This window comes from Aphelocoma coerulescens, chromosome 19 (genome assembly GCF_041296385.1).
Source record: "Aphelocoma coerulescens isolate FSJ_1873_10779 chromosome 19, UR_Acoe_1.0, whole genome shotgun sequence".
Lineage (NCBI taxonomy): Eukaryota > Metazoa > Chordata > Aves > Passeriformes > Corvidae > Aphelocoma > Aphelocoma coerulescens.
Genome location: NC_091032.1, coordinates 8,434,714 through 8,449,583, shown reverse-complemented (window position 1 = coordinate 8,449,583; position 14,870 = coordinate 8,434,714).

Sequence of the window (14,870 nt, the reverse complement as noted above, 5' to 3'; positions counted from 1 at the left end):
CCTCATTAAGCCACGGTTTCCCGCCTCCTCATTAAGCCACGGTTTCCCGCCTCCTCATTAAGCCACAGCTTCCCGCCTCCTCATTAAGCCACGCCCCCCGCACGGTTTCCCGCCTCCTCATTAAGCCACGCCCGCACAGGCCACGCCCCCGCTCTCCCCTCAGCGCCTCACGGCGCCTCGGAGTTACAAAGTCTTCGAGAAACTCCACAAAAAATGAGAAAAAATCTCAAAATTACAAAGTGCGAAGGGTTGGAAGGACCTAGAAATCAACGGGCGGGGACACCTCCCACCAGGCCAGGTTGCTCAGATGTATTTCGTGGCAAAACTTGACTCTCCACACATTAATGTCTGATTGAATTATTGTGATTAGAAAGAAAACGTCCTGCCACGTTTTAAAATCTCTGACTGAATGATCCTGATTAGAAAGAAAACATCCTGCCACGTTTTAAAATCTAAGGGACAAGAAATAATCTCGAATTCTATCCTAAATCAGAGTAATATCTTCTTTCCATAGGTCAGCTAAGTGTCATATTGTGTTACATTAGACCATTACACAATACTGGACATAACACAATTGTACACCTACAGAAAATAATAAAATATTGATAAACAAACCTGCTTCCCCAAAACCTCTTTCTTAAGGAAGAAAAAGTTCTTTGATGTTCGATCTTTTTATACTTTCAAGCCTAACCGACAAGAAGGGAGATGTAATCTCTGAAACAGAGAGCAGCCAGCAAGCTCTAAGTGATGTGTTAGAAAAAACAAATTACTTGTTGTTAGAACTGTAAAAGTTTGGGGCTGGACAAGCTTCAGTGGTCTCAGACCTAGGGGCAGGTTAACAAAGCTTGGGGGAAAAAAAAAGGATGCCACAAAGAACACAGAATTTATGGGACATCTGGCAGAACTCCCAAGATACGGGAGAAACTGATAAACCCAACCCAGCTCCAAGCGGGTAAAAGGTAATTCTGGTAATTCTGTGACCACCGAGCCAAGAAACCCACTGACCCCAAAGAAGAGAAAGACTCAGCATGGCACTAATTAGCATCAGAAGCGAATCATTAACCAATAGAAGATAGAATACTAATTAACAAGAGAAATATGTAACTCGTGGCAAATGAACACTAATTCCTTTGTTTGCTAAAATGTATAAATAGTAGAAAGTTTTGATCGTTGGGGTGCCTGATCTGTGGGGTTCTGTTCGGTACCCAGGCTTGGCAAGGCTAAAATAAATAATCCACGTCTCTCTGGAGTGTGCCTTTATCGCCTTGTTGCACTCCGGGTAACAAATCTGATTTTCAAGGGCATTAATAACCCCAGAGCTCCCTGTGATGAACAAATGAAGGCGCTCGCCCCAGCTCTGCAGCACCGTCTGCGAATTCACAGCAGACCTGAAGGTGGCAAGCGCTGAACACTGAACACAAACCAGCTGCAGTCCAGCTCCCCCGTTTTCCCCAAAACACGATTTTTGTGGTGTATTTTGCGCGTACCTCAGAGTTTGCTCCCTTCACACACTGTTGTTTCACCCCCCATTAGGCTCTATCAGTGAAAAGAATCACACAGTAAATTTGGTGTCGCACCAGGAGTGAATTCAGGCCATCCACTGACTCTGGTTATCACAAATTCCCTCAATTTTCGCCTCTGGTGTGATGGGAGAAATATTTCCCCGCTGGGAATGTGCACCCTGAGGCTTGGAAGATACTCCGTCAGTGCCCAGTGTTGCCACCTTCAGCTGTGTCTAACCTCCAAATAACTGCTTAGTCTGCCAACAACCTGGCATTGTAAAATCCCACAATAAGCTGGTTTGCAACAATCTGGCAAAAAAACCCCAGAGGAATGTGCCAATACATTTTATGTTGGTACACCCCGTTATGGAGAATATCGCATTTATCGCCTCACAGTTTACTTGTGTCATGTTGCCACAATAATTGTAAATTATTGGTGATCATATACACATTGGGAACTTCAAACACACCCTCATTACACTTTTTGGTGTGTATATACCAAGAAGTATTTAATGGTTTTAATAGACACCCATTTATGCACGCACACTTGCAGTTTGCATGATTTTATTTAAATCACATCCTGCTTTTGGCAGACATAGGGCTAGGTAAGGTTTTTCAATTCTCTTTTTTTATTTTATCCTCCCAGGCTGGGAATAGCAGATTTGGTTGTAATCAACCCCTTTGCAGTCTTGAACTTTGTCCTCCTGGAATACAGTGCCATTCATTTAAGGATTTCCCTCTGTCTAATAAACATTAATGAACCTCACTTTACAATTCCCCTGTGATCTTATCTCAGTTTCACAGATGGGGAAAACAGAAACAAATTAAGGGGTCTGCACACACCACAAATCAAAGAGCTGGGGGAAGAACCCAGCAATCCTAGCACAATTCCTTGCTCCAATAACCGAGAAATGTGTTCCTACCCCTGCAGCTGCTCTGGCAGTAAATGCGTTGCACGGGGCAGCACTGTTACCTTCAGGCCATCCAGGAAGACTGAAATTGCTCTTTTCCTGACGTTTAGCTCCCCACCTAACTGCAAGTTCTCTGAGGTGATAGAAGGCTGCGGCCCCGCCAGCTTCCTCTGCTGGATTATCCCTCAGGATGTCTTTACTCCCTCTGAGCAGAGGATCTCTTTTCTTTTCTGATTAGCAGAGATCTAGCAGGATGTGGGGAATATTCCAGTCCCTACTGGTACACCGTGGGGTTTATCCATCTTCCCAGAGGAGAGGCCTGATTTCCTAGGGAATTTTCATCTCCTGGCTCTGGACAATGTGGTCCATTCCATGACGAACATGGCACCCCTCGGTGCCTGTGAAGAAAACCACATCTATTAATTACATCCAGCAAGGAAAGACAGGTAATTGCCTTGTGCCTGGAATCTCTAAGTAGGGCCACTTTCTAGAAGAACAATCCCCGAGCTGTGATTTCAGCAGAGACAGAAGAAACCAATGTTCCCTGCAAGCTGCACTCCTGTCAGCCACCCAGCAGTTTTTCTGACAGCCAGGATTTTTGTGGCACTGGCTGTGAGTCATTATTGAAGAAGTGTTATTCTTAAAACAGAGGAAGAGTGCTGGAGAAAGGAGGTGTTAGACAGGAAAAAACCCAAACCCCTTTCACACCTCCATCTGCTGTCTTACAGTGCCTTGCTACCAAACATTTACAAATTGACAAGTTTTATTGCAAATCTTGCTCCGCTTGTTAAAAATTGCTTGTTTTTGAAGACAGAATCAGACATTTAGCCTTCCTCCTCCATAATGAATTTCTTTTCCTTGTGTTTAGCTCCATGGAAAGCAACAATTCCTGCGGTGCAGCCTTCTGCCAGGACAGCCAGGTTATTCCTAACTGCACTCCCAGGTTTCTGATAAAAAAAAAGGTTGCAGGAAATACAGCACTGGCAGGAATCTGCACTGGCTTATCTTGGTTTGTTCTGCAGGTGGGCAGTGTCCGGCCAGATCCAGGCTGGGAATTGCTCTGGTGGAATAAAATATTTCTGTGCTGGAGAGGGATTTGCAGTTCTCTGCTGAGAGCCCATCTCGACTGCAGCACTGAGAAGCTCCTCAGCCAGGTCTCACTGAGCTACGCCGGCACAAAGGGTGAGAGAACTGCCACAGCAACTGCTCCTCCTCTTGTTGTTGGCCAGACAGCCCTGCCCAGCTCACGCTGAGGCCGGTCCCATTCCCCTTCCCAGCTGCTCCGAGGCGCTGGAGCTGTGTCTGCACATGGCCCAGACCTGCAGTGAGTCACAGTCACACACTCAGGTCTCTGTGCCCCAGTTCTGCAAAGGTTTCTACACAAACATCATTGTGTTCAGCAGAAGAGACCTGGCATACTCACTGCAGGCCTAACTGATATCCTTAAAAGCCCTGTTTTCTTTTTAAAGTTGGTCTAGGAAGTGATTTTGTTAATTTGCCCCCCTCAGACATTCGCCTGCATCACCCTTTTTAAATTTAACTCCAGTGTCAGATCTGCAGCTGTTTCCGAGGCCACATCCATGAATGATTGCTGCTCCTGCCAGGTGCAAGCATGAATAAAAAAGGTCACGGGCTGGGGAGAGGATTAAGCTTTGGCTCAGCTGTTTGCATTCTCACACAGAGCACGGTCTGTCCATCCATCTGTCTGTCAGCCCTCACACACCATCCAGACAGGTGAGGAGCTGAATATTGGAAACAATTCGGTGACGCTCATACAAAGCCACTACACCGGTGTCTGTGGTTTAAAAAAAGCTCCCCAGCAATCCTCCAAGCAGCCCTGGGATCAGTGAAATTATCTGTGCAGAAATATAAATGCAGAATGGCATGGGAACAGTCTCCCTGGAGACTGGGGTAGGGCAGATTGGAGAATACCTAAATCTCTAAATGGTGTCTGTGGTTTTCATGTTAAATTGGAACATTTTCATCCCACGCTTACCTAAGGAGATGAAGGAAGGCAGCTTATGGGCACTTAGCACATACACTGAGAGCAAGCAGGGAAAAAATGTCCAGGAGGCATGGAGCAGATCCATCTCCCTGGATCTCCACCTGAAGTGTTTCACTGATTCAAGGCCTTTTGTACCTGCAGTAGTGAATGCTGTTGGCTATTTTAAGACCTTCTCAAGCTTGCACTTCTGTTACAACCCATGGGAGGCTCCCAATCTATTTCTGTATATCAGACATCCTTCCTCTTCTGACTCCCTTATCAAATGTGCAAAACAATCAATAATTCACTTAGGCTCTACATTCCCATTAGAGTGCACCATGGCTGTGATTTAAATATATTTCTGTGACTGTAGAACAAGCAGATACCCTAAACTACCCTGGAAACGTCCTCTTACATGTGACAGCATCTCCTGCCACCCAAAGTAGTTTTATTTCTCCAGCTGTTAAATCTAGGACAAAATACTACTCTTTTGTTCTATATTAAGACCATGGAATAACAGCAGCTGACTTCCCAGCCTCTGTCCTCGTGGAGGGGAACACAGGATGAAGAATCAAACCCCAGCATGAGCTTTTCTCATGCTAAGTCATTAAGAAAAGCCAGATCTCCTTGATGCTCTCCCGCATTAGGTAACAAAAAACTGGAGGTTGATGAGCTGGGGGTTGCCTTCCTCCCCTTCCCATGGTCCCCACTGTAGGTCCAGGCTCACCTGTGATTTCCTTCCACAGCCTTGTTCTGAAGGAGATGAGGTTCATGTGGCTTAATTGAGAAGAAAAAAGCAGGTTTGAAACCCTTTATCCCTAACTACCTCCCAGTAATGAACTCATCCCTTACACCCCTCTGGGTCGGCTCATTTTGGAAGAGGGAGCTGAGCTCCAGGAGATCAAGTGGCTTGACCAAGGCTCCAGGTGAGAGAAGGTGTCCAGAGTGACAAATACCCAAGTGCTACATCCCCGAAACTTGAGAGATCTGTGCAGACCAAACAAGTAATTAAAACTTTTCCTTACCAGAGAGCCTCAAGACCCAGGGACAAAGAGCCTATCAAACAGACCACAAAAACCCCCTCGTATTTTGTCTGGGATTCTACAACCTCTCCCATTCCCTCTTGTCCCTGCATTAAACCTTTCCGTATCATCAGCTCTGTGTGTCCACAACATCCAGCAAGGAGGGCAGAGCACGAAGGAGCCACACACCACGTCCTGGTAATGACTTCACTTCTTCCACCAGCTCTGGAAAAAAACAAAAACAAACCCAAATCCCTGGTCCTGCATAATTGTGGCTCTGTTATTCATGGATCTTAAATCGTACTCCTTCGTGAATTTTTATGTGCAGTCCATTCTCTTTCCACTAATCCTACACTAGGCTGGAAGCCTTTATAGACTGAACATTTGCCCTCCTTCGCTTTTCATTCTCCGCAGCAGCACCGTGGCTGCCTGTCCCCAGGCACCGCCCTCGTCTCAGCTGGGCTGGCACTGAAGTTCAACCAACATGAAAGTGTTTTCTTATTAGATCCTCCAGTTCTGTGCATCCCTGGCAAAAGCAGCAGGGCTGCTGCACAGGCAGCCTGGGAACAGCAGCTCTTTATTTTGCCCACGATCTGGCAATCTCATGGTGTGCGTATGAGTTGTGCAGTGCTGATTGAGGCAACGCCTGTCTGCGAGTCTTTAGCACCATTCTTTTATAAAGCCCTTTTTCCAGCTAAAACCATCTCCACAAGCCATCAGGAAGGAGTGAAAGCCCTTCAGGAAATTCTCCTTTCCAAGGAATTCCTGACGAGTGGCACACAAGAGCAAACCACAGACGGTTCTGCACCACCACAAACTCTGAGATGCTGAACAGCCCTATTTTAAATGACGCTTAGGTTAAAAACCAGACAGGACCATGAGCTACTCTCATCTCACCTTCTGCAAACTGTGGTTTGAGCCTGTTCTTTCACTACTAAATTTAATAATTTGTTCAGCTGAAGGGAGACTTCCAAAGGGAAGATACCCAGACTCAGTCTGGATAGAGGAGTAAGCCACCATTTCCCTTGGAAACCATCCCTGAGGAATCATTCTGCCAGGTCTGCCACAAGGAGTGGAGTCTACAACAAAGTGAGGCAAGATGCTCTGTTTGTGTAAATTCCTAAGAATATCTCAAACCCAGCCCTTCCATGCATCTCACAGAACTCTTATTAGATGAGAAAGAAATGTTGTACAGTTCTCAGCTCTAAAAATATGAGAACTTTGATATATAAATCCATGTTGAGGACCTTGCTGGCGCTAACTACAAATGTTCCCAGTTACCTCTAATTCCACACCACTTGCAGAACCAGTGGTAATATTTCTTTTCCAAGATGTACAGAACATACCCAGTGCTCTAAGGATTCCAGCCCTGGGGATAGTTTGTGTGCCATCAGGGCACCAGGCAGGGGCAGGAGGGAATTGGGCTGAAAATCTGATTTGACTTGAACAACACTGACCTGATGAGAAGCACCGAGTCCCAACCAGGCCTGCAAATCCCATCTGTTTCTTATTTCTATAACGGGCGAGCTAAAACCCTAAATCCACACAGCTCTGAGCTTTGAAGCCAAATTTTGCAGCTTGAGTCCATTACTAGCAAATGATGACTGCTAGCCCAGCACGGACCTGCTCCTTAAATTAAAGGCTGGGATTTATAACTCGACATTAAATGAAGGAGATGTATTGCAGGGTGACTAACAGCTAACCTGGGAAGGCACTTGGAGACAGAAATTCATGGACTGGTGAACAAATTGCCCCACCTCTTTGCTCCCCATAAAATTATTATCACAGCACTTGTGGTTAATGGTGTTCTGAGGGTTAACTGATGTTTGAGAACCCCTTGGATGCTCCTCAGCTGTTGGCAGCTAATAAAACCCTGCACTGTCTTAGTTATTATATTAAGTTACAGTTTTTGCTGGGGTTTTTTTGCAGCAATTTGATGTCAGAAAAAATCTAATCTATAAAGCAAGCAGCTCTTTAGCTTTGTGAAAAATAAAACTGAGTGTATTCAGAAAAAAAAAAAAAGCCTCGTCTCTGTCCTTTAATTCCCAGGAACAAAGCTGGGGAAGGCTGGTCCTCGAGTGCAGATGGAATTTGGCAATTCCATTCCCATTAGTGCAGAGCAAACCCGTTAAATATATAATGGCTCGAGGACAATGTGGATTGGAAAAATAAGCTTGGAACTGTAAGGCTCCTAATTATTTTCCATCCATCTACCTTCACATTAAACCCCAGGGTTTGATGCTTCCGTGGCTGCTGGGGCAGCCATTGAGTTTTTGAAGTGATGCTCTGTTTATAGAATTGCAATTACTCAGTATCAGCCTTTGTTTGGAGAAGAATCCCTGTCCATCCTCGCTAATGGCTTCTTCTGATCTCATCCAGTGTGGAGGATTTCCTGAGCATATTAAAAACATTATTCACTCTGCCTTTTTAGTTTAGCCAAAGATTTAACGACTTCAGCATAAGAACTGTGTGTTTGAACTAGATTTGCTCCCTGACAGCTGATGCTGTGCACTCTGTTCCCTCCACGCGCTCACAGGCACAAGAGGAGTGCTTGAACTGCTCAGAGTAGAGATTCTTTTGGGGCAAGAACCTGTGAGGGTGCTGAGGAAGTGTTACCCTGAAAAACTGTGGCTGCCCCACCCTTGGAAGTGCTCAAGGCCAGGTGGGATGCAGCTCTGAGCAACCTGATGTTTTTAAAGAGTATTTAGTCTCTCACTGGAGAGATGAACGAGGATTGTAAAATACCACAGCAAAACCAGACTTAATTCCCCTCCAGGACACATGAGCTGGCGTGAGCAGCACTTCCAGCCACCTCATCCTTTGGACAGGGTGAGGCTGGGGATGTAATTGCAGTTACTGTTTGCCAGAGTGGTGCATTTTCATGGTAGATTTAATTTTACTCCCTAGTACTTCATTTTTTTCTTTCCTTAACTTACAATGAGAAAACAGCCCTGCAGGGCACAAGGGAGGGCAGGCTGGCAGTGCAGGGCACCTTCTCCCCTGCTGCAGTTCCTGGAGGAGAGGAGGTTAATTAGCAAATTGTAATCAGTGCAGGGGGAGATCAGCACCTGAACACCTTTTGGTGCCCTTGTGGGGCGATTTTGGGGTGCACAGAGCTCATTAAACCCATTTCTTAAAACATTCAGAACACAATTTCAGTGTGGACATAAAAAAAGATACCTCACTACCCCTGTCCTAGGAGTGCCGTGTTGGACACTCCTCCAGCTCTCCAGACTTTGCTTCCTCTCTCAAAAGAAAAAGGGAAATGAAAAGAAAATAGAAAATTCTCACTATTGGACTGCAGAAAAACATTTCCCCCTCGTTCAATACTCATTCATTGAGCCTAAACTAGCTCACATCTATGTGTCAAGCATAGCAGAACTGTTTACAAACAAGCCACTAAAGCAGCTGTGTGACCAAAATTTCCTTCAGCCATAATAATTTTCACCCTCAGACTCATCAGACACGTCTGAGACACACATAATAACTCCCACCGGTGCACACTGACAGGCTGAGTTACTGATTCTCCCTAATTCCTTTTTTCTGCCATGAAATATGGTCTCCTCTATCTAAAGCAAATTGATCTTTTCACCCAATCTATTTGACAGATCTACCATTTAGTATTCAATTACCATTTCATGACTAAAACCAGCTTGTGATGCAGACACCAGTCCCCAGCATGAACTCCTGGTGTCTGCATCAACCCCAGGTCTCTGGAAGGCAACGAAAAACCCCTTGGAGCAGCTGCTGCCTCTGCTCTCTTTATCATAAATAAAACTAATGCAAGAACTGGGGAGATAATCGGGGAAAAAGCAAAATGTTCTGGTCAGGGCTGTGTTATGGGCATCTGGGAGGTGCAGGATGGGCATGGAGGGGGATGGATCATCTCTGGAGGAACTTCCTTGGGCTCTGCAGCTAAACCATGACCACTTAATTAAATGTTTTGAAGTAAAAGACCTTAAACTGCAAATAGAAGGAGCATCAGCAGCAGCTTAGAGGGATCTCAAATTCAGCTGGCCAGGCTGTGTTTGCAGAGATTCCCGGGGTGGGTTTGCCAAGGAAGGCCAGGCTCCATCCCGTGTGCGACGATGACCCCGCTGCCCTGGGGTCCTGGGGGTGCGGCAGCCGCGCGCCTGCTCCTCGGCAGGAGACAGCTCCCAGCCTCATCCTAATTAATCATCTCCTAATGACTTTGTGAACCGGGAGGATTTCCTTAATTATACCACACATTAGACTTTAATCAAGAAATCAATTTTTCACGCCACCCCAAAGCCGCGGGTGCGGCGTCTTGGGCGGGGAGGGCCCGAGTGTCCCTCGCCCTGCACAGAGTGGAATTATACCTGGAATTTGGGAGCGGTGCGTGCCAGGGCTCATTCCCAAATCCAGCTGTAAGTGATTGAATTAAGATCCCTGCACAGCCCCGTGCCTGTGCCCTGCTCAGCCAACAGTTTTTCCATGTGTTTTTCAGCCACCTGACACAGATGCCAGGCACGGCGGGCCCTGGTGTGCTGGCTTAGCACCCGTGTGCCCGGCTGGACTCGGTGGGGAAGGATTTGTATTTGCAGCAAAGTGGTTTCACCCATTCCCACCAACACCAACACAGCCCCTCATGCACCTCCTGCCTTTGCAAACCCTGTGGAATTAAATATAAATCCTGAGGGCACTGGGATCTGCTCCGGCGTGACACCGTGCACGGCGGCAGTGATCCGAAGGAGAGAAGTTAATTAAATATTAACCTCACTTTTTGGTTGCAATTTTCAGGACGCTGCGAGGCTGAGCACAGCAAAGGGTTCATCTGAACTTCTTGTTCATTGGGGAGGATTGATGGTTGCTCCTGGCCTGATGCAACCCCTGATCCATTTCCTCTTTCCCTGGTTTTGTTGGGATTCACCCCAGCCCAGCAGTGCCTGAGCCAGCAGCTCCTTGCAGGGGGATCCCACAGGATCTCTGGGGTCTGGGGGTCTCACCCCAACCAGCAGCACATTCCCAGCAGAGTTTCACAGCACAGCACAGCTCAGATTCTTTACACTTGCTTAATTACTGGGGTTTTATTCTCTCCCTTCTGAGGAGCTCTGCGTGGCACAGCCAACCCCAGCCAGTTTTATTTTCCCTGGTACCATCCTTCCTCCCATCACTCCCCTGCACAGATGATGAGGCTGCTGGGACAGGGATGGGATTTCCTGTACCTGCTGCCTCTGCGAGGAACTAAAAATAAAAAAGCATCTGCTAAAAATACTGAATGATCAGTGAAAAAAAATGCTAAACCCTAGAGATCTCCCTGGACCCTGAGGATTAATTTTAATTTCCCTTTAATCCGGACACAAATTGTGACGTCACCACTGGCAGGCATGGCTCGGCTCCATGGACAGAACCTGCAGTTGTGCTTCCCCAGCTTTTGGGTGCATTCCAAAGGAAAATGGACACACGACAAGCAGGAGGCCACAGGGTTCAGTGTAGGGTGCCAGAAATGTTTCTTCAACCCCGTGGCTGCAGCTCCCAGTGTCTCCTTCCCCAGCTCCACTCTCGGATCCAGGTTTTGTGTGCCTGCCTACAGCCACTTTTGGGGTGCTCTGATCCTGTACCCCACTGTGGGAAAGAGGAGAAAAAGGGGCCAGCAGTCCCAGATTACAGCCTGGACTTCTGAAAAATAAGATTTGACAATACTCTCCCCTTTTAAGGGAAGGAAAACAGCGATCAGAGCAAGTTAATCTGTAATCTTCCAAAGAGACAACAGAATCCATTCCTGGAAGGAATTTCTCATCTAAAGGAGCAAAGGATGTTCTGTCCCCAAAAATCTCTGTGAGCACTGCAGTGACCACCTGCCCCCACACTGCCCAGGGCACACAGCCTCTCCCTCCAAATCCCTGGAAAATACTTCCCTGGCTTTATCCCAGCGGTGAAACAGGGATAACATGAGGAGAGGGGCACATGCTGGGCTCTCCCTGCAGTTCCCCTCTCCCAGACACCCACAGCAGGGGGGCTGAGCATCATTACACAGAAACTTTGCTCCCAGCTTCCCCAGTGATCAGATATATGCAAATATATGCATGAAAAATTTACATACAGAGCTCGCCTGGGACTTCCTTCCGTGCTGGCAGGAAAACTCCCTTAATTCCCAGAACAAGCCCAGCGTTTGGTGCTCCCCCCATGCAGCAGCTAAATTTGGTGTGGGGGTTTGGGGATGGTCAGGCTCAGAGGAAGGAGGCAGGAAGATATTTTGGGGGTCCTTGGGCAGGAAGGGCTCATCCTCAGGAATATTTGGAGCACTGAGGGCCCGTGAGCAGACAAGGGCTCATGGTTTGAGGTGTGATTTATGTGCAGCAGCACCTAAACACCTGAAATGGGGTCTTTAAAAACACCTCAGGCTTCGCCATAATGCTGCTGCTGTGGGGCTCCATGTGGAAAAAAATATAAGGAAAATCAAATGTAAGCAATTCCTTAAAAGCTGCTCCAAATGTGCTTTCAGTCCAGGAGTGATCAGAGAGGCAAGTCAATATTTTCCTGGAGAGGAAACGCCGCCGTGTTTACTCCTGGTGCTGTTTGCTGAGCGCTGCTCTCAGTCCTGCTCTGTGTTTGCCCAGGGCAGGATGTGGGGAAGAATTCAGGGTTTGTGTGGAGGAAGCTCTGTGGTTTCAGGAGCTGCAAGGCACAGGACCTGGGTCGTGTTTCTGTGAGTCTCAAACAAGGGGCTGCTGTTGGGCAAGGTGGATAAAACCCAAATATTGAATTCAGCGGGGCCCAAGCTGCAGCTCTGGCCTGCAGGACTCTTCCCACCAGGATGAGTTTGCTCTGCTTGTTGGGAAGATGCCCCATGTCTGCCTTTAAGATTTCCTCCCCCTTGAAGGCACCTGACCCAAAATTTGCTGTTTGTGCCACCGTCCTGTACCAGATGCAGCGATGCTGGGTGTCACATGTGACATCCCCGTGCCTGGCACAGCAGAGTGGAGAGACCCATGGGAATGAGCCATGCAGCACCTTCCCTGGGGAAAGCTGTATCTGTGCAGTTCCTCCTCAAAATCCCACCCAAATCCTGCACCCTTTGTTTCCTGGCACAGCCACTGCCCACTCAGAGCATGGAGCAAGAGCTCACCCAGCCCACGGTGGGAATCTCCCACAGAAAAACTTACAAGCCCCTGAAAGTGGTGGCCAAAATCCAAATATTGCCCTGGGATATGACAGGATGAACACACTGCCAGCTCCCTGGTGTGGGTAACAGGGGGCTGAAGGGCTCAGGAAGGTGCCCCCCGTGATCCCTTTGCTCACCAGCCTGGAAAGGAGCACAGAGCTCTCCCCTTCCCTGCCAAAGGTCAGGATTGAGCTCCACAGACCTTGGCAAGGGTTTGTGCAATGAAATCCCCTCCAACACCTCGGGAAAGGCTGGCCTGAGCTTCACCTCCTCTCACTCATTGGAGATTGGGGTGGTTTGGCTGGGCAGAGCAACCAGGGGACGTGGCCAGGCTCCCTGTGCCACCAGGATCTGCTCCAAATCTCCCCCCACGAGCCCTTAATCAGCTTCCACCTGGGATTAGCTCAAACATTCCCAGCTTCTGGTTCAAAATAGCTTTTCTTGCTTGTGGGCAACTAATCCAAAAGGAGCCCTGTCCCCGTTATCCAGCACTTCCAGCAGGGGTGGGGTTTTCCTAAGGCTTGAACCTTGCCTGGTTCCCAAATATTTTGGGATTGAGAACCCAGGGCATGGAATGCACATGTTCAGAGCTGGGTTGTGATGGGGATTCATGGAAGCAGCTCCAGTAAACCCAAGCAAAGTCTGGCCTGGTGCAAAGCAGGTACAAAGAGCACAGGAGCCCACTTTGGGCTGAATTATCTGTATTTGGGGGAAATTCAGGTTTGGCACAAGGGATTTCACTCAGGAGCTCACTGGGGGCAATGTGCAGACCCTTTCTGCCAATATTAAATGCAGACAAAGAAACTCCCTGTGTCTCTGAGGCCATCAGGACCTGGGGATAAACTGAGTAAAAACCAGCCCCTTCTGTAGGATGGATCCCCAGAGCAAAGAACTGCTGAAAACCCACAGAAAAAATCATCTCCCACAGCACCCAGAGGAGCAGGGAGGTTGGGAAGGGACGTGCAAGCAGTCACATCCCCAAGTGCAGCTGATGACGTGGCTATGATTTAATAAAGGACATTATTAGTGCCGTGCTAATGGCTCCGGGCGCCGGCAGCGGAGCCGTCCAGCTGCTGGCAGCTCCCAGCCCAGCCCAGCTCATTCCCACCAGGCTTCAGTGTTCTAAAGATTAAATTCACCTCCACAAGCCTGCAGAAGGATTTGCATCAACAGTCCCCCATCACAGTCCCAGTGACAGCCTCCTGTGCAGCCCCAATGACCGGGCACACGGAGGCACAGCAGCTCCATAACAGCTCCAATCCCGCAGTTGGGCAGAAATCCCACCTCAGATTAGAGATAACAGAGGCTCATCCCTTCAGCCACTTCATTTCCTCCCCATAAAACCTGCTCCCACCTGGCTCCTTCCCACTGACCTGCTGCAACACCCAGCAAGACTGAGCAGCAAAACCCAGCTGAGGTTCCAGCAGCACCACCACTCCCCAAAAAAGCTCCCTCCCAGGAAAAATATGTCCAGAAACCAGCAAAACCTGGGGACTGGGGGAGGCCCTGGTGATGGGCACAGCTGGTACCTCCTCAGGGGCACCTCAGCCATCACTCCTGGTGCTTCCTTACCCTTTATCTCTTCAGCAGTGATTGGGGTGTTGATGAGCTGCCCTGGGGGAGATAAGGGCCCCTTCTCTGTCAGAAATTGATATTGACTGGTGAGGTGTTCATTTTTGTGTCCTCAGAGAGGGAATTTTGGCTGAGCTCCCATTTTGTGCCACAAAGGCTCCTCTGCTTCCCCCTGGTTCAGGCAGCATCTGCACCACAGTTCACCTCCAGGCAGGGAACTCCAAAAAAAATCCCTGTGAAGCAGAGATGGAGCAAATCCCCCATTTCCTCAGGGTGAGACATCTGCCAGCAAAGGGACTTGGCAAAGACAGGGAACCTGCGTCAGAGGCTGAACCCTCCAGTGCTCCGGCTCCTCCAGCACCAGGGCTTGGCTGGGAGAGGCCCTCTGTTTCTGTCTGAAACCTCCATAAAAATAGCACAATTATGGGAAAATCCTTGTCCAAGTGGAAAAGAAAACACCAGTCTGGCTTTCACAGGGAAGCAGAGCTCTATAAAAGCGCTCCTATAGCATTTGCTGTTTCTGTCAGGCGTCCAAAGCCTCGCTCAGAGCCCTTCACCCAGGGGCACAGCTCCACGGGGTGAGGTCGGGCCCCTGCTAAAGGATTTTATGATTTTTTTCCCCCAGCATTTCACTTCATCAGAAGTTTCCATACATTGGGAACAAACTGTCTGCAGGAGCCTTCCCTGTGGAGCAGAGCGGGGCAGCCCCCACCGGGAGCAGCTGCTTGATCCCGAGCCATAAATAACAGGCCA